This window comes from Trichomycterus rosablanca, chromosome 22 (genome assembly GCF_030014385.1).
Source record: "Trichomycterus rosablanca isolate fTriRos1 chromosome 22, fTriRos1.hap1, whole genome shotgun sequence".
In the NCBI taxonomy this organism is placed as follows: domain Eukaryota; kingdom Metazoa; phylum Chordata; class Actinopteri; order Siluriformes; family Trichomycteridae; genus Trichomycterus; species Trichomycterus rosablanca.
The window spans coordinates 11,272,422-11,294,115 of NC_086009.1; the positions used below are offsets into that span (position 1 = coordinate 11,272,422).

Here is a 21,694-nt window from a genome sequence, read left to right on the forward strand (position 1 = left end):
CGAAAGAGAAGTGCATTTTGTTTTTTTGTTTTTTTTATATCGTCCTGTTACTTTTCCTGTTACACCTGGTTTTGGACATTGTAAAATAAAAGTTCAGCATTAAAGAAGCTCCAAACAACGTGTTTAAGTTCAGGAGATGATCATTTTGTAAAAGTGAATGTACACATAGTTTATTTCATAAACTTGTTTTTAAACATTGTCAGATTATTTCTTGATAAACTTGATGAACTCAAAAGAGGCTTTGAAGTGCTAGAGATGAGCGGTTCATGATTTTGTATATTTTTATGACTTTACATGTTAATCTTTGTTTTGGACGTTAATAAATAAAATACCAGCAATGCAGAAACTCAGAAACACTGTTTCATGTTTTTTAGTAAAGCAATTTAAAATTTTTATTTTTCCCATATCTTAAAATGTTTTTGTTTTGTTAAAGAACGTTTAATGTTTAATGCTTTTTTAGCACGAGAGACGCACAAAAAAAATCATTTTATGCAACCGAGCAGTGCATTAAGTTGTTTCTTACATATTTGTGTAACCATACACGTAAACTTGGTTTGAAAATTTGTTAAAGGAATTATCAAAACCCAACAAGCACACGAGAACAGCCTTTTTGTGATACCGAAAAGCACATTCAGAAACTTAATTTTTAATGATGTCAAATAGTTATTCAGTACTGAATAATCTTTTTGCACGTTATTGAATGAACTACAAAGACTGGAGAAGCTTACAACCCTTTTAAGCTCCTGAGAAAAGCATTTTTTGAAATTGGATTTATCCTTTGGTTGATCCTTGTTTAAGGTCGTCGTTAAATGCTTCTTCAGCGCTTAAAAGGCACAAAAAGCATTTGAAGTGAACGTGTTTAAACACACTAGAAGAGCAGTTTGTGATATTATATGTAGACTCTGAGAAACTTGTTTTTAAACGTTGTCAGATTGTTTCCAAACACTTGATAAATTCAAAATAGGCTTTAAAGCGCTAGAGATGAGCAGTTCATGATTTTGTATATTCTTACAATTGTACATGTTATAATCTTTGTTTTGGACGTTAATAAATGAAATACCAGCAATAGAAAAGCTTAAAAATACTGCTTTAAGAACATTCGAAAAGCAGTTTTAAATTTGTATGTATCACTTATTTAACTTTCGATCCTTGTTTAAGAACCTTTCATATCTAATGCTTTTTCAGCACGAGAGAAGCACAACAAATCATTTCATGAGAACGAGAATATTTTAATGTTTATTATGTTTATTATGTGTTTTTTTGCATGTTTGTCTAACCTAACACGTAGAAACTTGGTTTTGAAGATTTTTTAAAGGAATTATCAAAACGGAAGAAGATTGAAACACACTGTTCAGCACACGAGAAAAGCACTTTGTGATACTGAATGTACCAACTACTTTAAATCAGAAACTTTTTGGATGACGTCAAATAGTTTTTCAGTACTGGAAAAATTCAAAAAGCTTTAAATAGCTGGAAATTCGAACTTTGTGATTTTGTACGTCCCTGTTATTTTACATGCTAAAATGTTTGTTTTGGACGTTAATTAATGAAATATCAGCACCAGACAAGCCTAAAAACCGTTTTAAGCACCTGAGAAAATCATTTTGTGAATGTGTATGCCTTTCTTAAAAGTGGACCCATGTTGAAGGTCGTCTTTAAATGCTTCCTCAGCGCTTGAGAGGCACAAAAAAGCATTTGAAGGGAAAGAAAAGTACATTTTGTGTTTTTACATAGTCCTGTGACTTTTCCTGTTATACTTGGTTTTGGACATTGTAAAATGAAATATCAGCATCGAAGAAGCTCCAAACAACGTGTTTAAGTTCAGGAGATGATCATTTTGTAAAATTGAATGTACACACTACTTTATTTAAGAAACTTGTTTTTAAACATTGTCAGATTTTTTTCTTTATAAAAATGATAAACTCAAAATAGGCTTTAAAGCGCTAGAGATGAGCCGTTCATGATTTTGTATATTCGAACAACTTTATGTTAAACTTTGTTTTGGACATTAATAAATAAAATACCAGCGATGCAGAAACTAAAAAAAACTGCTTTAAGCACTTTAGAAAAAGTTTTTTATTTGTATGTAGCACCTATTTTACGTTCGATCCTTGTGTACACAAGAGAAGCTCCAAAAATCATTTCATGCAAACGAGAAGTGCATTAAAATGTTTTTTTTTTTAAATCATTTTGTGAATGTGTATGTATCCCTTATTTAAAAGTTTACCCTTGTTTAAGGTCGTATTTAAATGCTTCCTCTGCGCTTGAGAGGCACAAAAAAGCATTTGAAGAGAAAGAGAAGTGCATTTTGTGTTTTTACATAGTCCTGAGGCTGCATCTCAATCGCCATGGTGATGGTGGACGCTGGCGCATTTGGCTGCCGCTACCGTTACCGTATTTTATCGTATTTTATTGTATTTTTATCGTTTTTCGTTTTCATCTTTTTACACACCTTGTGGCTCTATTTCTTTTATGGTACTTTTGATACTTTTATTTGTTTTTTTGATACTTTTTGTTCTTTCTACTGCACATCGCGTCTGCGGCCGGTGGTGAACGGTTGATGAGTTTTCCTGGGATCAATGTTGAACTATTCCGTTGACCAGCTGAGGAAGTTCAACAATTGCACTACTCCATCGTGTATTTCAGTCATCAAACAGCTTGGACTCCTTCGCCGGCCTCGTGATATTCACAGGGGCTCCCGGAGAAAGCTTGTTTATTTTCGAAACGGTAACGCTATTCTACGGTGGCCGAGAAGTGCAAAACAAATTTACATTTCAGAAAACAAAATTACAAAAAAACAAAAACAAATTTACAACGAAAGCAAAACAAATTTACAAGTGCTTGGGTACCCAGTGTTTGTAAATTTGTTTTGGCATATGTAAAAGTGTTTCAGCACTTGTAAATTTGTTTTCGGCATATGTAATTTTGTTTTCTAAAATGTAAATTTGTTTTGCACTTCTCGGCCGCACATTTCTGACGGAAAGGGTAGGTACAATAAACAGGAAGTGCGTGTTGCTTACCTGCTGTCAATCAAACTGTTTCTCAGCGGTAAAGTGAACGGAGTTTGTGATGGTGACGATAAACAAGGTTTTGTGTAATACACCGCTGTATGAGCAGCGCAGTGGGCGGAGTGCAGATGAAGCCTCATTTAAGCTTTTGAAGCTTTTTTCCTGATTGTGCTGAAAATACCTGGGGGGGGGGGGGGGGGGGGGGGGGGGGGGGCACCTTACACAGTCACGAGAACAAAGGTTTTATTTATGGTGTTTAACATTTATTATTTTCATTCTTTATAATAATAAGTCAGAACCATATTTTAGGCAAAACAACGCACTCCGCCCACTGCGCTGCTCATACAGCGGTGTATTACACAGGTTATATTGCGCACACACCGCGTTACTAAGAATAAAAGTGAACAATACTTAATATAATTGATTAAACAGCAGTTTCCTTCTGTTTTATACACATCACACTGTCTCCCATTGATAAAAATACGGAACAAATACTGAACGCGGCGTTTAGTTTCCAAATAAAGAAGGATTCTGTATTTTACGGGATGGTTGGTAACCCTGGTTTGATTGTCTCTTATATAGTGAGTGAGATAAAACACAGCACCAAAGCTTCATCAGTCCCGCACATGCTGCTTTAATACGAGCTCCGATACACTGAGTCCAGTGTTACAAAAGTGAAACAAGCTTTAAAGCCTCGGTATCAAATGTTCCGTCCCTAATAAACAATGTTTTGTCCATTTTGTGTTAATTATTTTCATTATTTCGCTTTTGTTGTTCTTGTGGGAATTCCTTAGATGTTTAGAAGAGCGGACGGTAGATAGAGATGCACACACCACGTCTAAACATCTGCACAAACTATCTAATAACTTTCCACAAGAAAAACAATAGCGGGTCAACTGGATAAAATGATTTCCACAAACTTATCGTCACCATCACAAACTCCGTTCACTTTACCGCTGAGAAACAGTTTGATTGACAGCAGGTAAGCAACACGCACTTCCTGTTTATTGTACCTACCCTTTCCGTCAGAAATGTGCGGCCGAGAAGTGCAAAACAAATTTACATTTTAGAAAACAAAATTACATATGCCGAAAACAAATTTACAAGTGCTGAAACACTTTTACATATGCCAAAACAAATTTACAAACACTGGGTACCCAAGCACTTGTAAATTTGTTTTGCTTTCGTTGTAAATTTGTTTTTGTTTTTTTGTAATTTTGTTTTCTGAAATGTAAATTTGTTTTGCACTTCTCGGCCACCGTACTATTCCATCCTTCTGGTCAGCCGTGCGCACTGCCGCTCCGCAAACACATCTTCAGAGCACTGCTGCCTTGCACACTAGTAGCGGTGTAGTCTCCATGACAACGCTGTCCACGGAGTGGGATGGGAAACGCGGAGTGGACTTTGCAAATCTCCGTTCTCTTCCTCGTTCCTCACAGCCAACTACACAACAATACCACTTGAAAATGGCACTGCTTAATGTTCGTTCACTCAACACAAAAAGTACTGTACTCAGTGAATTTATATCTGACAGTGAACTAGACTTTTTCTGTCTCACTGAAACTTGGCATAAACCCTTGGATTATTTTACGTTAAATCAGACCACGCCAATGGGATACTCGTATATTGATGAACCTCGTATGGAAGGGCGAGGTGGTGGTGTTGCTGCAGTCTATAGGGATGATATTAAAATAACCACTTTGTCTTTTCCTGCTGCTCTTTCTTTTGAACACCTGGCTTTCAAGTTGTCAGGGCCTACTCCTCTGGTCACTGCTGTAGTTTATCGTCCGCCAAAGCCAAACGCTTCCTTTCTCTCTGATTTTTCAGATTATTTAACCCAGCTTAGTGCCCTCTCATCCTCTGTACTGCTTATGGGTAATTTTAACATCCATATTGATGACAACAACTGTAAATTTGCCAGGGAATTTTTGGAATTGTTACAGTGTTTTAATTTCACACAACATATAAATTTTCCAACTCATAAAAAAGGTCATACTCTTGACCTTGTCTGCTCTACTGGTGTCCTAGTTCATCAGCCGTCCAGCCATGACCTTACTGTCTCTGATCATTTGACAATCATCATGGACATTGAGGTCACTAAGCCCATCACTAGAGCTAAACATAAAATATCCTTCAGGAATCTTCAGTATATCTCTCCCTCTGCTTTCTCAGATTCTCTTGTTAAAAAGATGTCTGTCTGTCCTGTACTGTCTAGTAATTCATCTGACCTTGTCGATTACTATAATGACATACTCGCCTCATGTCTTGATGAGCTGGCTCCTTTGAGAACCAAATTTGTTTCATTTAGTCATTCTGCACCATGGTACACAATTGAGCTTCACCAAATGAAATCCCGTAAACGCCAGCTTGAAAGACTTTATAAGAAAACCGGTCTAACAGTACATTATCAGATTTATTCTGATTATCTTCAACATTACAAAGACGCTCTTACGGCAGCCCGATCCACTTACTATTCCGAACTCATACATGCTGGATCAACAAATCCTAAGACTCTCTTTTCCACAATAAATAAACTTCTCAAACCAGTTGACAATACTACCAATTCCTTTACAGTTGACAAGTGTAACTCTTACCTCTCATTTTTTCAAACAAAAGTTGAGAATATCCACAATTTTCTGACAGTTTCCCCTGTCATCTCTGTTTCTCCGCCTGTCTCACCTCAATTTATTACCCAGCCTCTGTCTCAGTTCTCACCTGTGTCTCATTTGGACCTATCTGAGATCTTGACAGGGATGCGAAGCTCCACTTGTGTTTTGGATCCTGCTCCATCAAAACTTGTTAAGGGTTGTTTTCCAGTTATCTCATCACTTATCACAGAGATAATCAATTCCTCTCTTAGTTCTGGCTCAGTCCCTCAATCACTCAAATTGGCTGCTGTTACTCCCATACTTAAAAAACCTGGACTTGACTCTAACATTTTCAGTAACTTTCGGCCCATTTCCAATCTTCCATTTCTGTCGAAAATACTGGAACGTGTTGTTGCCTCACAGCTCAAAGATCACCTAAATTCCAATAATCTATTTGAATCATTTCAGTCTGGTTTCCGCCCCCAGCACAGCACTGAGTCAGCCCTCCTCAAAGTCACAAATGACCTTCTTCTTTCCTCAGACTCTGGACAAATTAATATTCTCGTCCTCCTTGATCTTACTGCAGCTTTTGACACCATTAATCACTCCATTCTTCTGTCCCGCCTTGAATCCTCTGTCAACATCACTGGTACTGCCCTTTTGTGGTTAAGGTCATATCTCGTAAACAGACAACAGTTTGTTAATATCAACAATTGTAGTTCTGCCATTGCTCCACTGTCCCAAGGCGTTCCCCAAGGCTCAGTGTTAGGTCCCCTTTTGTTTATTCTTTATATGCTCCCCCTTGGTGACATCATACGTCGGCAGGGTTTACATTTCCACTGCTATGCTGATGATATTCAGCTTTACATCTCCTCCAAATCCATAAAGGATTTTGCAATTTGATTTTGCGATTTTGCAATTTGTCAGAGTGGAGTGAAGCTCAGTATTATACTGAGCTTCACTCCACTCTGACAAATTGCATCACTGAAATGAAATTGTGGATGAAAGCTAATTTCCTCAAATTAAACTGTGAAAAATCTGATATGATCATCGTAGGTCCTACATCCCTGGCAAAAACCACAAAAAATTTTCAAATTACCATTGATAATGACACTTTGTCTCCGTCTTCTAACATCCGAAATCTTGGTGTAATTTTTGATAGCAACCTCTCTTTTGACCTCCATGTAAATCACATCACCAAAACTGCTTTCTTTCATCTAAAAAACATAGCACGTCTACGTCCATCACTCTCCTTTTCTGCCGCCGAAATCTTGATTCATGCTTTTATTACATCCAGAATTGATTATTGCAATAGCATCCTTTATGGTACATCTAACAAAATCCTAAAAAAACTTCAGTATATCCAGAATTCAGCTGCTCGCCTCCTTACTCATACTCGCTCCCGTGATCATATTACACCTGTTCTCCAAAAACTTCATTGGCTTCCCGTTGCTCAACGCATTCAATTCAAAATTCTTCTATTCACTCACAAAGCTCTCCATAATCAGGCCCCATCCTACCTCACCGACCTGCTCCACATTCCCTCCCGTAGCCTTCGCTCTTCTGAGGCTAACCTACTGTCCATACCCTCTAGGACCAAGCACCGGACCTGGGGTGACAGGGCCTTTTCCATAGCTGCTCCATCTTTATGGAATGCCCTCCCCAAACACCTACGAGATTGTCCTGACCTGTCCAAATTCAAGTCACTTCTCAAAACTCATCTATTCAGAGTGGCATTTAACTTGTAACAACACGAAATAAATGCTTTTATTTTTGCTATTCTTTTTAATAGTTTTTATACTTAGATCACGACAGAAATGTGAAGTCCTAGATCCTAAAACTTGTAAAGTTTTCAGTTTCCTGATTGCATGTGAATGTGTCCTGTTTCTGTCTAATTTTAAGAAATTGTTCTATATTTGTTGTTCTTTCTCATAATTTAGCTAATTTTTAATGAACTGTCTTATGCTGCTCTCTTTGTTTTTATCTTAATTATTCTTGATGTTGATGTACTATTTTGATTTTGTACTATGATTTGTATGGTGTATGTATTTGTTTTGATTATTTGTCTTATGTCAAGCGTCTTTGAGTATCTTGAAAAGCGCTATATAAATAAAATGTGTGCATTTTTTTTTTTTTTTATCGTCCTGTTACTTTTCCTGTTATACCTGGTTTTGGACATTGTAAAATGAAATATCAGCACCGAAGAAGCTCCAAAAAAAGTGTTTAAGCTTTCAAGATGATCATTTTGTGATATTGAATGTACACACTACTTTATTTCAGAAACTTGTTTTTAACTGTTGTCAGATTTTTTCTTGATAAAGTTGATAAACTCAAAAAAGGCTTTGAAGTGCTAGAGATGAGCGGTTCATGATTTTGTATATTTTTATGACTTTAGAAGTTAAACTTTGTTTTGGACGTTAATAAATAAAATACCAGCAATGCAGTAACTCAGAAACATTGTTTTATGCGTTTCTGAAAAACAATTTTAAATTTATATTTTTCCCATATCTTACAAACTTTTTTTTTGTTAAACAACGTTTAATGTTTAATGCTTTTTCAGCACGAAAGACGCACAAACAAATTATTTTTAATTTAAGTTTTTCCCTACGTGTTTGTGTAACCATACACGTAAACTTGGTTTGAAAGTTTGTTAATGGACTTATTTAAACCCAGCAACTTTTATGTGATACCAGATGTACATTCAGATACTTGATTTTAGATTATGTCAAATAGTTTTCAGTACTGGATAATGATTTTGGACGGTAATGAATGAATAACAAAGACTGCAGAAGCTTACAACCGTTTTAAGCTTTTGAGCAAAGCATTTTTTGAATTTGGATTTATCCCTTACTTAAAAGTTGATCCTTGTTAAAGGTCGTCTTTAAATGCTTCTTCAGCGCTTGAGAGGCTCAAAAACATTTGAAATGAACGAGAAGTTCATTTTGTGTCTTTGTTTAGTTTTATATCTTTATGTGTTATACTTGGTTTTGGACGTTGTTAAATGAATTATTAGCAAAGAAGAAGCTCAAAATAACGTGTTTAAACACACCAGAAGAGCAGTTTGTGATATTAAATGAGAAACTTGTTTTTTAAACGTTGTCAAATTGTTTTCAAAAACTTGATAAACACAAAATTTTTTATATTCTTATAACTGTACATGTTATAATCTTTGTTTTGGACGTTAATAAATGAAATACCAGCAATAGAGAAGCTTAAAAATACTGCTTTAAGAACTTTCAAAAAGCAGTTTTGAATTTGTATGTATCACTTAACTTTCGATCCTTGTTTAAGAACCTTTAATGTCTAATGCTTTTTAAGCACGAGAGAAGCACAACAAATCATTTCATGAGAACAAGAAATTTTAATGTTTATTATGTTTATTTGCATGTATGTCTAACCTAACACGTAGAACCTTGGTTTTGAAGATTTTTTAAAAGGAATTATTAAAACGGAAAAAGCTTGAAACACACTGTTCAGCACACGAGACGAGCACTTTGTGATATTGAATGTACCAACTACTTTAAATCAGAAACTTTTTTGGATGATGTCAAATAGTTTTTCAGTACTGGAAATTTTTTTAAAGCTTTAAATTGCAGGAAATTCGAACTTTTAGATTTTGTACGTCCCTGTTATTTTATATGCTAAAATTTTTGTTTTGGACGTTAATAAATGAAATACCAACACTAGAGAAGCCTAAAAACCGTTTTAAGCACCTGAGAAAATCCTTTTTTTGAATGTGTATGTATCCCCTACTTCAAAATTGCTTTTTAAGGTCATCGTTAAAAATCAGCGCATGAGGGGCACAAAAAAAGCATTTGAAGCGAACGAGAAGTGCATTTAGTGTTTTTGTTTCTTCCTATGACTTTTTCTGTTATATTTTGGACGTTGTAAAATGAAATATCAGCACCGAAGAAGCTCCAAACAACGTGTTTAAGCCTACGAGATGGCCATTTTGTGATTCTGAATGTACACACTACTTTATTTTGGAAACTTGTTTTTAAACGTTGTAAAAAAAATTTCCAAACACTTGATTAACTCAAAAAAGGCTTTTAAGAGCTAGAGATGAGAATTTCATGATTTTGTTTATTTTTATAACTTTACATGCTATAATATTTGTTTTGGACGTTAATACATTTTTACATAAATAAAATGTAATACAGTTGTAATTTTAAATTCGTATTTTTTCCATATCTTACAATCATTTTTTTTTTTGTTAAAGAACGTTTAATGTTTAAGGCTTTTTCAGCACGAGAGACGCACAAGCAAATTATTTCATGCAACCTAACAGTGCATTAAGTTTTTCCTTACAAGCCTGAAACACATTGTTGAGCACTCGAGAACAGCCTTTTTGTGGTACCACACAGCAAAATCAGCAGAGTTAAATATGTGGTGTTGATGAAATATTTGAGAGTAGAGAGTCAATCTGACTACTGCCCGAGTTAATCCAACTCTGGATTGAGTCTCATCTGTTTGTTTTCACTCCCAGTAAAAAAAACTGCAGTGTCAAAATAGAGTGTTAAACATGTTAAACAGTGGAGCAATGGCAGAACTACAGCGCAGCGCTACTCTTACAGACAGAGAGTAGACTTTGATGAATCCGCGTGCGCAGCAGTCAGTGCGTGCGGGAGAGAAAAAAAGCTTGAGTATCGATCTTTTTACACGAGTATTGCTCAATATCGATACCAGCGTTGGTATCGATATTATCGATATTTGGATCGATCCGCCCACCTCTAGTGGAGAACGCCATTTTGCTCTTTTCGACTGGACAGCTAATTAACCATCTAATTAACTACAAATCTAATCGGTAAGTGCTGCGTTCGTTTATATTTCTGTAGAATTGGTTTGCATATGTATTAGTTACAAGTTTTTTTTAATTAATTATTGTTGTGTGTGGTGGTGGAGTCGCGTAACGGCGAGGCGTTAAACTTGGTCAGACATTTATAAGTGAGTTGAAGTTCTTTGAGTCGGTTTCACAATGTTCTACCATTAGGGCCGAAACATTTTAGAATAGTTCGCCTGGAGGGAAAAAAATATTAATTATGGCATGTCATTTAGGGCCGAAACATTTTTAAATAGTTCATAAAGATGCTAAAAATATTAAATATTGCATAGAAATGGCGCCAAAATATTTTAGTTCGCCTAGAGGGTAAACATATTACATATAGCTAACAATTAGGGCCAACATCTTTTAGAATAGTTCACTTAGAGGGTAAAAATATTAAATATGTCTCATAATTAAGACCAAAACCTTTTAGAACAGTTGGCATGGACACAAAAATATTACATGTACACACGTAATTACTTGAGTAGACTGCAAAAATGTACGTGTATTCATGTCTTGGCATGTTTCAACCAATACTTGAATATATATGCAGGTAAATAACTGTCAGGATGTAAATACACTTAAATTTTTTGCCATCTACAACATGTAATTTATTTTTAAGTGTCCATGTGAATGATTCTAAGAGATTTTGAACCCAATTTTATGCCACATCTCACAACGTGTGGTAAATGATGTTTTTGCTGCTAAGACGTGATTCATCTTTGGTAAATGATCACAATCTTAACTTTCTTCCCTGTAGGATATGCTAGCTAAAGTTGAGTATGAAGGAACACAAAAATACGTCAAAGTTCCACAGTCCGATGAAAGCGTGGAATACAACAGATTTCTTCAAGACAGTATTTTTTTATTTGCAAAAATAAACAAAGGCAAGCAAATCTATAGCCAGCATACTTGTGAAAAATCCTGTTAACTTAGATTGTTTTTTGTAAGAAAAATTGCTAATTACTTTTTTCTTGTAGCAATAACAAGTGGATGATTTGAATATAGTACAATTTATATTACTGTTTCTATGCCTAGGTTGCTTATTGCAACATTTTTGTTGTCCCAGAATTTATGGATCGGGATCAAGCAAGACGGGTACAATTTATTAAACATTTTTATTTTAATATTATCTAGTTTTAAGTTTTAGTCAAAATTAAATTTTTCTAAGTTTTATGGTAAGACATAATATGGCATTGAATTATGTTTTTGAAGATGGTTGCAGCAGTTCTCAAGGCCAATCCAAAGGGTGAAGAAATCTTCATGGAGTAGGACAAGACTAAGACTCTAACAGATGCAAAACGGAAACAAATGGTGAACATCCTGGTTGCTGATATGATCGAAACACATGGGTAAGACATTCAAGTGAATTTGAATAATAAGTCAATTAAATTTAAGGATACACACTGAAAATGTCATTTATTTATTTATTTTCTCTTTGAAGGAGGATTCCACCATCAAGTGCACGGACGAATTATGCACTGGGAATTGTGACCCTGTTTCCATACCTCCAAGATCCATACTCTGATAATGGATATGTAAGTTAATGTTATTGCTTAGCTGAAGACCCAAACTGCTGTGTCTCAGTAATTGAAATTTATAAGTTTCTTAATGAAAAAAAAAATAAAAAATTGTGGCTGTGATTGGTTTGCGTCCAAAACAGGAACACTACTACGATCCTGTGGGTAACACTGGCTACCTAGCATGGAGGATTAATACAGTTCAGCGCAACTCTTCTGTTGGCTCCCAGAGTCATTCAAGGCCTTCTTATCAGGATAGTCCAAAAAGCAGACGAGAAGCTCTGCTAAGTGTTGAACAGCTGTTTGGTGAAGAGTGCAGGGAGGCTTTATCTACAATGAGTCACTCAACAGATGAGTCCGTGGTCAAAGAGAGAATGAGAGCAACTTTCCAGTATAGGCAGAAGCTGGTTCATGATAAGAATGCATCAGTTTCGGTCCTGGATGACTTTCCCCGTTTCCTTGACATTCCTGGATTGGTAAGAAAATTCATCTTAAATATTAGACAGGTCTCCACTTTTCTTTTTTTTTTTTTGGAAACATGTTTAGACAACCTGTATATTTAATCATGTATGGAAATTGTGTGTCTCCTTCAAAGATTGACCAGGACTTCTCCATGATGTTTGGAGATGAGATGTCCAGTAGGTTTCTGGCAAAGTGGCCTACTTTTTTCAAGCCCAGAGTCATCCGTGACTGCAGGACCCTGACCCCGAATCAGTATGTTGAGGAACTGCTGTCAGCAATTGAACCCCAACCTGAGGATATCTATGGTGAGTGGAACTTTTTATTCCCAAAATATTTCTGAAGATTTTTAAAAAGCATTTGTCAGTTAAACACTGTTTGTTCTCTAGGATGGGACAGTGATATGTCAGCAATTCTCCTGCTTCTGCATCTACTTCCCCCAACCCCAAGAGGCCAGAAAAAAACATCAAAGATCAGTTCAGCCCAGGCAACCAACCATCTTGTGCGGTACCTTCCGGTATGTAGTGTTTGATTTTTGTACATATTCAATGCTGTATTTTGTCTTGTCATTTAGAAACCTTTGATTTGAAGTAAGGGTGGCACAGTGGCGCTACAGATGGTGTCACTGTCACACAGCTCAAGGGTTCTGGTGGAGTGGATTCAAACCCTGCCTCAGGTCACTTTGGAATGTGGTGTGTTCTCCCTGAGTCTGTGTGGGTTTCCTTCAGGTGCTCTGGATTCCTCCACAGTCTAAAAACACATGTTGGTTGGTTGGTGTATTGGCTATTAAAAGGTATGTGTGTGTGTTGCCCTGTGATGGGCTGGTGCCCTGTCCAGGGTGCGTTCCTGCTTTGTGCCCAGTGATTCCAGTTAGGCTCCAGACCCACCACAACCCTGAACAGGATGAAGCAATTACAGAAAATGATTGAATAAATTAATTAATGAAGGATTGATTCAAAGAACATTTAGAGTAGTGATTATCAATTATTTGTATGTCACTGCATGGAAAGCTCTACTTGCACTGACCTGTAACATGTTCTATATTTCTAACCTATAGGAAGGAGCCAGTCTTACTACATTCCTTGAGAGAGCTGAAACGAAACAGCCCTTCCTCCTCTGCATTGGTGAGCAAAAGAACAAAATCTCAAAGTTCTACATCATCATCGACCAGAAGACTGTCCCATGCAAGGCTCAGACGTCGGTGGCTGCTTTTGATGAGCTATTTAAAGCTCACTACGTCTTCAGTCTTTCCTATGATGAAGCCCTAAGCAATTTTTATACATTTGTGCAGACCACAGTGTATAATATTGATGTTGGAAGTGCCAAGGAGAGCCCCCGCGTTAAGGAACTTAGAGCAAGACTGCTGCAGCACAAAATCTGAACTAATTTTTGTATAGTTTTTTGAAAAATAATGTTCACATGTTTTGTCTGTAAAGTGCACCACAATAGTTGTTCACTCCTTTGTCAGCATTTAAAATTTCACCATGGATTATATCCTGGCAAAAGTTTACGTTTAAAATGTGGAGAGCAAGGATGTTCCTTATCTTTTTGTACTTACAATGGCTTTAGAAAGCACCTCAACAATGTACATAGGCACAGTTCCCCATGTTGATACTAGTGAGGATGTCACTGCACAAAGTGAAGATGAGGTGCAGTTTCCAAGTAATCAACCAAAATGTTCAACTTCTGTTGCCACTTCGGAAGTGTTTCATGTACCTTCACAGAGTTCTGATGATATGTCTCATCTGTCATCTATGTGTGGTTCAATTGTTGCACATTTGCAAGCAGCAGGTCTCTCTGAAAGCACTGTCCAAACAATTGTTAGCTCAATGGAAGAAGTTGTTAATGATGTTCACAACCAAGCACGAGAGGCAGTTCTCAAAACCTTTTCTCCTGAAGAAAAGGATTCAGGTGTTTGTAAAAAAAATAGAGCACTGTTTTGATCAACTAGACCATCCTTTTTTAGCATTAAACACAGAGGCAAAACGACAGAAACATTTTGATGAAAGGTGGGAAATAGTTGAACCTGAAGAACATGTCCTTTGGGTGAGAATGGATGTACGAAGAGATAGAACTACAGGTATATACAGCCAGTTCCCTGTAACAGACAAATATATGTATGTGCCCATTCTTGGTACACTCAAATCCATTTTCAAAAACAGGGAAATAAGAGGCTTCTTGCAGGACAAATTGAGTGAAAAGGGCATTTACAAAGACATTAATAATGGTTCATATTTCCAAAATCATTCCCTATTTTCACAAGAGAGACATGCTCTACAGCTTTTGCTCTATTATGACGATTTTGAAACAGCCAACCCTTTAGGTTCCAAGAAGGGGGTTCACAAAATTGGTGGTGTCTATTTTATTTTGAAAAATCTTCCACCTAAATGTAACTCTGTGCTAATGAATATACATCTTGCAACTCTTTTTTACACTAACGATCTGAAGACATATGGTTTTGATGAAATATTGAAGCCTCTCATTGATGATCTAAAAATTTGGAAACAAAAGGAATACAACTTCCTTTTTTTGAAAAACCATTGTTTGGCTCAGTAATTCAAATTACAGGAGATAACCTTGCTTTAAATGGCTTGTTGGGTTTTGTGGAATCCTTCAGTGGAACACATTTCTGTAGATTTTGTTTGACTAATAAGAAAGACATACAGTCTGTATTTACTGAGGATCATCCTGGTGTAATTTTACGTTCAAAAGAACTTCACACTGAACATTGTAAGTTACTAAATGAAAATCCTGCTCAACTTTCAGTATTTGGTGTTAAAAAGAATTGTGTGTTCAATGCTTTACAGTATTTCCATAGCTCTGACAACTATGCTGTTGACATCATGCATGATTTGTTAGAGGGTGTCATACAGTATGAACTTAAGCTGCTTTTTCTTTACCTCATTAAACAGGGCTATGTTTCTGTGAACACTTTGTCTGACAGAATACAGAGCTTTAATTATGGTTACCAAGAACGCAAAAACAAACCAAGTGGCTTACAATTGGATGACAATAGCAAACACCTGGGGTTGAATGCTGTCCAGTCATGGTGTGTTCTGCGCAACACTCCCCTTATATTTGGTGATGTCATTGAAAGGGGTAACAGTCACTGGAAACTACTTCTCCTTTTGATACAGATAGTCAACATAGTGTTCTCCCCAATTGTAACTGATGGTATGATATGTTACCTGAAACATTTGATTTGTGATCACCATAACATGTTCAAATTACTGTATCCTGATAGGAATTTGATTCCAAAACACCACCTGATGATACACTATCCACGCTGTATTAAAAAAATTGGCCCTCTTATTCATATTTGGTGTATGAGATTTGAGGCTAAACACCGTGTTTTCAAAAGGTCTGTAAAAAATTTCAAAAATCTCATAAAATCTTTAGTAAAGCAGCATCAGCGTCAATTGGCATTTAACTATGAGAACTATTATTTCAAGAGATTTGAGTTTGGTCCTACAAGAACACAAACACTATCTAGCTTGGAGGGTGGAGAAGTACTTGGACAGACATTACAATTGGAGGCATTTTCTGATGTTTCAACTACTAACTGGGTCAGAAATTATGGTACTGAATATGAGGTTGGTTTGTTTGTTTGCACTGGATCATATGATCTTCCAGAGTTCAAAAAAATTTGTAGTATAATAATACATGAAGAGCATGCTTTCATACTAGCTGGTAGCGTTGACACACTGTACTTTGATGAGCACTTTAATGGATACTGTATTGAGGAGAGAGGTGATGCATTTTCTGTTATTTGTACAGACCAGCCTCCTTTTTTCAGACCCTTTGATAAGCAGTACTCCAATGAGAATGGTAACAGAGCTTGCATAGTGCCATATTGTTATATGTTGGAAACATGTCATTGAACATTTAAAAATGTTTTATTGAAAGTGGTGCACATGTTCAGAAATAAATGATAAAAAACATGTTAAATCAAACAGTAGTATGTCATTCTCTTTTTTAAGCTAAAGTGAATTAATTGCACAATCTTAAAGCTGCAGTATGCAAATCAATGTCAACATGGAGGTAACTCCTGTAGAGTAAAAATTGACACCATAAAAGAGTCAGTTATTAACACTGCACCCTGGTGCTAAAAAAAAATTTAACACTGAGTAGTGTTAAACAGTGGTACATTTTAACTCTCCAGGGAGTCAAAATTAACTATATCACAGTGTTAAAATTCCAACACTTTGAAAAGTGTTAAAATAACACCCTGGGGAGTGGACCCATAAAGACACTTTAAAAGTGTTAAAATTAACTCTCATAGAGTTATTTTGTGTTTGTGGAATTTGCTGTGATATGTACAGTTAGAAACTTGATTTTGGATGATGTCAAATAGTTATTCAGTACTGGATAATCTTTTTGCACGTTAATGAATAAACTACAAAGACTGTAGAAGCTTACAACTGTTTTAAGCTCCTGAGAAAAGCATTTTTTGAATTTGGATTTATCCCTTACTTAAAAGTTGATCCTTGTTTAAGGTCGTCGTTAAATGCTTCTTCAGCGCTTAAGTACGAGAGAAGCACAACAAATCATTTAAATGAGAACGAGAAATTTTAATGTTTATTGTGTTTTTTTTTTTTGCATGTTTGTCTAACCTAACACGTAGAAACTTGGTTTTGAAGATTTTTTAAAAGGAATTATCAAAACGGAAGAAGCTTGAAACACACTGTTCAGCACACGAGACGAGCACTTTGTGATATTGAATGTACCAACTACTTTAAATCAGAAACTTTTTTGGATGATGTCAAATAGTTTTTTGATACAGGAAATTTTTTGAAAGTTTAAAATTGCAGTAAATTCGAACTTTAAATTCCCTGTTACTTTACATGATCAAATGTTTGTTTTGGACGTTAATAAATGAAATACAAACACTAGAGAAGCTTAAAAACCGTTTTAATCACCTGAGAACATTTTTTTGTACCTGTACGTATCCCCTACTTCAAAGTTGATACCTTTTTAAGGTCATCGTTAAATGCTTTCTCAGCGCATGAGAGGCACAAAAAAGCATTTGAAGCGAACGAGAAGTGCATTTTGTGTTTTTGTATCTTCCTATGACTTAATCTGTTATACTTGGTTTTGGACGTTGTAAAATGAAGTATCAGCACTGAAGACGCTCCAAACAACGTGTCTTCAGCGCTTAAAAGGCACAAAAAGCATTTGAAGTGAACGAAAAGTTCATTTTGTGTTTTAAGCTCAAAATAACGTGTTTAAACACACTAGAAAAGCAGTTTGTGATATTATATGTACACTCTGAGAAGCTTGTTTTTAAACGTTGTCAAATTGTTTCCAAACATTTGATAAACTCAAAATAGGCTTTAAAGCGCTCGAGATGAGCAGTTCATGATTTTGTATATTCTTACAACTGTACATGTTATAATCGTTGTTTTGGACGTTAATAAATGAAATACCAGCAATAGAGAAGCTTAAAAATACTGCTTTAAGAACTTTCGAAAAGCAGTTTTTAATTTGTATGTATCACTTATTTTACTTTCGATCCTTGTTTAAAAATCTTTAATATCTAAAGCTGTTTTAGCACGAGAGAAGCACAACAAATCATTTCATGAGAACGAGAAGTTGTAATGTTTATTATGTGTTTTTTTGCATGTTTGTCTAACTTAACACGTAGAAATTTGGTTTTGAAGATTTTTTAAAGGAATTGTCAAAACGGAAGAAGCTTGAAACACACTGTTGAGCACATGAGAAGAGCACTTTGTGATATTGAATGTACCCTTTAAATCAGAAACTTTTTTTGGATGATGTCAAATAGTTTTTCAATACTGGAAAAATTTAAAAAACTTTAAATAGCTGGAAATTCAAACTTTGTTATTTTGTACGTCCCTGTTATTTCACATGCTAAAATGTTTGTTTTGGACGTTAATAAATGAAATACCAACACTAGAGAAGCCTAAAAACCGTTTTAAGCACCTGAGAAAATCATTTTTTTAAATGTGTATGTATCCCCCACTTAAAAGTGAATCCCTTTTTAAGGTCATCGTTAAATGCTTCCCTAGCGCATGAGAGGCACAAAAAAGCATTTGAAGCGAACGAGAAGTGCATTTTGTGTTTTTGTATCGTCCTATGACTTTATCTGTTATACTTGGTTTTGGACGTTGTAAAATGAAATATCAGCACCGACGAAGCTCCAAACAACGTGTTTAAGCCTACGGGATGGCCATTTTGTGATTCTGAATGTACACACTACTTTGTTTTGGAAACTTGTTTTTAAACGTTGTCAATTTTTTTTCCAGACACTTGATAAATTCAAAAAAGGCTTTTAAGCGCTAGATATGAGCATTTCATGATTTTGTTTATTTTTATAACTTTCCAAGCTATAATATTTGTTTTGGGCGTTAATAAATGAAATACCAGCAGTGGAATAGCTTAAAATTACTGCTTTAAGAACTTTGGAGAGCAATTTTTTTATTTGTGTGTTACATTTATTTTACTGTCTTTGACTAAGAACGTTTAATTCTTTTTCATCACGAGAGACGCACCAAAAAATCATTTTATGCAAACTCGCAGTGCATTGAGTGTTTCCTTGCATGTTTGTGTAACCTTAACAAGAAGACACTTGGTTTTGATGTTTTAAATGAATGATCAAAACCCAACAAGCTTGAAACACATTGTTCAGCACACAAGAACAATGCTTTTTTTCCCATATCTTACAATCTTTTTTTTGTTAAAGAACATTTAATGTTTAATGCTTTTTCAGCACGAGAGATGCACAAACAAATTTTTTCATGCAACCTAGCAGTGCATTAAGTTTTTCCTTACATGTTTTTGTATCCATACACTTTGTAAACTTGGTTTGAAAGTTTGTTAAAGGAATTATTAAAACCCAGCAAGCTTGAAAAACATTGTTGAGCACACGAGAACAGCTTTTTTGTGATACCATATGTACATTCAGAAACTTGATTTTGGATGATGTCAAATAGTTTTTCAGTACTGGATAATCTTTTTGAACGTTAATGAATGAAATACAAAGCTTACAACCGTTTTAAGCTCCTGAGAAAAGCAATTTTTGAATTTGGATTTACTCCTTACTTAAAAGTTTATCCTTGTTTACGGTCGTCGTTAAATGCTGCTTCAGCGCTTGAGAGGCACAAAAAACATTTGAAGTTAACGAGAAGTTCATTTTGTGTTTTAAGCCAAAAAGAAGCTCAAAATATCGTGTTTAAACACACCAGAAGAGCATATTGTGATATTAAATGTACACAATGAGAAACTTGTTTTGGACGTTAATAAATGAAATACCAACACTAGAGAAGCCTAAAAACCGTTTTAAGCACCTGAGAAAATCATTTTTTTGAATGTGTATGTATCCCCTACTTAAAAGTTGATACCTTTTTAAGGTCATCGTTAAGTGCTTCCTCAGCGCATGAGAGGCACAAAAAAGCATTTGCAGCGAACGAGAAGTGCATTTTGTGTTTTTGTATCGTCCTATGACTTTATCTGTTATACTTGGTTTTGGAAGTTGTAAATTGAAATATCAGCACCGAATACGCTCCAAACAACGTGTTTAAGCCTACGAGATGGCCATTTTGTGATTCTGAATGTACACACTTATTTTGGAAACTTGTTTTTAAACGTTGTCAATTTTTTTCCAAACACTTGATGAACTTAAAAAAGGCTTTTAAGCGTTAGAGATGAGCATTTCATGATTTTACTTATTTTTGTAACTTTACATGCTATAATATTTGTTTTGGACGTTAATAAATGAAATACCAGGTTTTGGACGTTAATAAATGAAATTCCAGCAATGGAATAGCTTAAAATTACTGCTTTAAGAACTTTAGAGAGCAATTTTTTATTTGTATTTTACACCTATTTTACTGTCCTTGTTTAAGAACGTTTAATTCTTTTTCATCACGAGAGAAGCACCAAAAAATCATTTTATGCAAACAAGCAGTGCATTGAGTGTTTCCTTGCATGTTTGTGTAACCTTAACAAGAAGACACTTGGTTTTGATGTTTTAAAGAAATGATCAAAACCCAAAAAGCTTATTAATTCAAAAATGAATTGAGAGGCTCAAAAAAACATTTGAAGTGAACGAGAAGTTACTTTTGTGTCTATGTTTAGTTTGTTTATGTGTTATGTTCTATATCTTTATGTGTTATACTTGGTTTTGCAAGTTGTTATATGAGTTTTCAGCCAAGGAGAAGCTCAAAATATCGTTTTTAAACACACCAGAAGAGCATATTGTGATATTAAATGTACACACTGAGAAACTTGTTTTGGACGGTAATAAATGAAATACCAAAACTAGAGAAGCCTAAAAACCGTTTTAAGCACCTGAGAAAATCATTTTTTTGAATGTGTATGTATCCCCTACTTAAAAGTTTATAACTTTTTAAGGTCATCGTTAAGTGCTTCCTCAGCGCATGAGAGGCACAAAAAAGCATTTGAAGCGAACGAGAAGTGCATTTTGTGTTTTTGTATCTTCCTTTGGCTTTATCTGTTATACTTGGTTTTGGACGTTGTAAAATGAAATATCAGCACCGAAGACTCTCCAAACAACGTGTTTAAGCCTACGAGATGGCCATTTTGTGATTTTGAATGTACACACTACTTTATTTTGGAAACTTGTTTTTAAACGTTGTCAATTTTTTTTCCAAACACTTGATTAACTTAAAAAAGGCTTTTAAGCGTTAGAGATAAGCATTTCATGATTTTTTTTATTTTTGTAACTTTACATGCTATAATATTTGTTTTGGACGTTAATAAATGAAATACCAGCAATGGCTTAAAATGACTATTTTACGAACTTTAGAAAGCAATTTTTTATTTGTATGTTACACCTATCTTGTTTAAAAACGTTAAATTCTTTTTCATCACGAGAGACGCACCAAAAAATTATTTTATGCGAACAAGCAGTGCATTGAGTGTTTCCTTGCATGTTTGTGTAACCTTAACAAGAAGTCACTTGGTTTTGATGTTTTAAAGGAATGATCAAAACCCAACAAGCTTAAAACACATTGTTCAGCACACAAGAAAAGCCTTTTTGTGATACCGAATGTACAGACTACTTTACTTGATTTTGGATGATGTCAAATAAATTTTCATTCCTGGACAATCTTTTTTAGAGGCTAATGAATGAAATGCAAACAGTGGAGAAGCTTACAAACGTTTTAAGCTCCTGACAAAAGCATTTTTTCAATTTGGATTTATCCCTTACTTAAAAGTAGATTTTTGTAAAAGGTCGTCGTTAAAAGCACTGTTTGTCAGCGCTTTAGAGGCTCAAAAAAAACATTTGAAGTGAACGAGAAGTTACTTTTGTGT

General features: G+C 35.2%; 1 long non-coding RNA gene across 1 annotated transcript; it reads left to right on the forward strand.

Moving 5' to 3' along the window:
• The first annotated feature begins 12,678 nt into the window (after positions 1 to 12,678).
• LOC134335923 (uncharacterized) lies at positions 12,679 to 13,526 on the forward strand. The gene is made up of 3 exons (XR_010015663.1): positions 12,679 to 12,705; positions 12,787 to 12,914; positions 13,455 to 13,526. It is a non-coding gene; the product is annotated as an uncharacterized LOC134335923 (long non-coding RNA).
• The last annotated feature ends 8,168 nt before the right edge of the window (positions 13,527 to 21,694 follow it).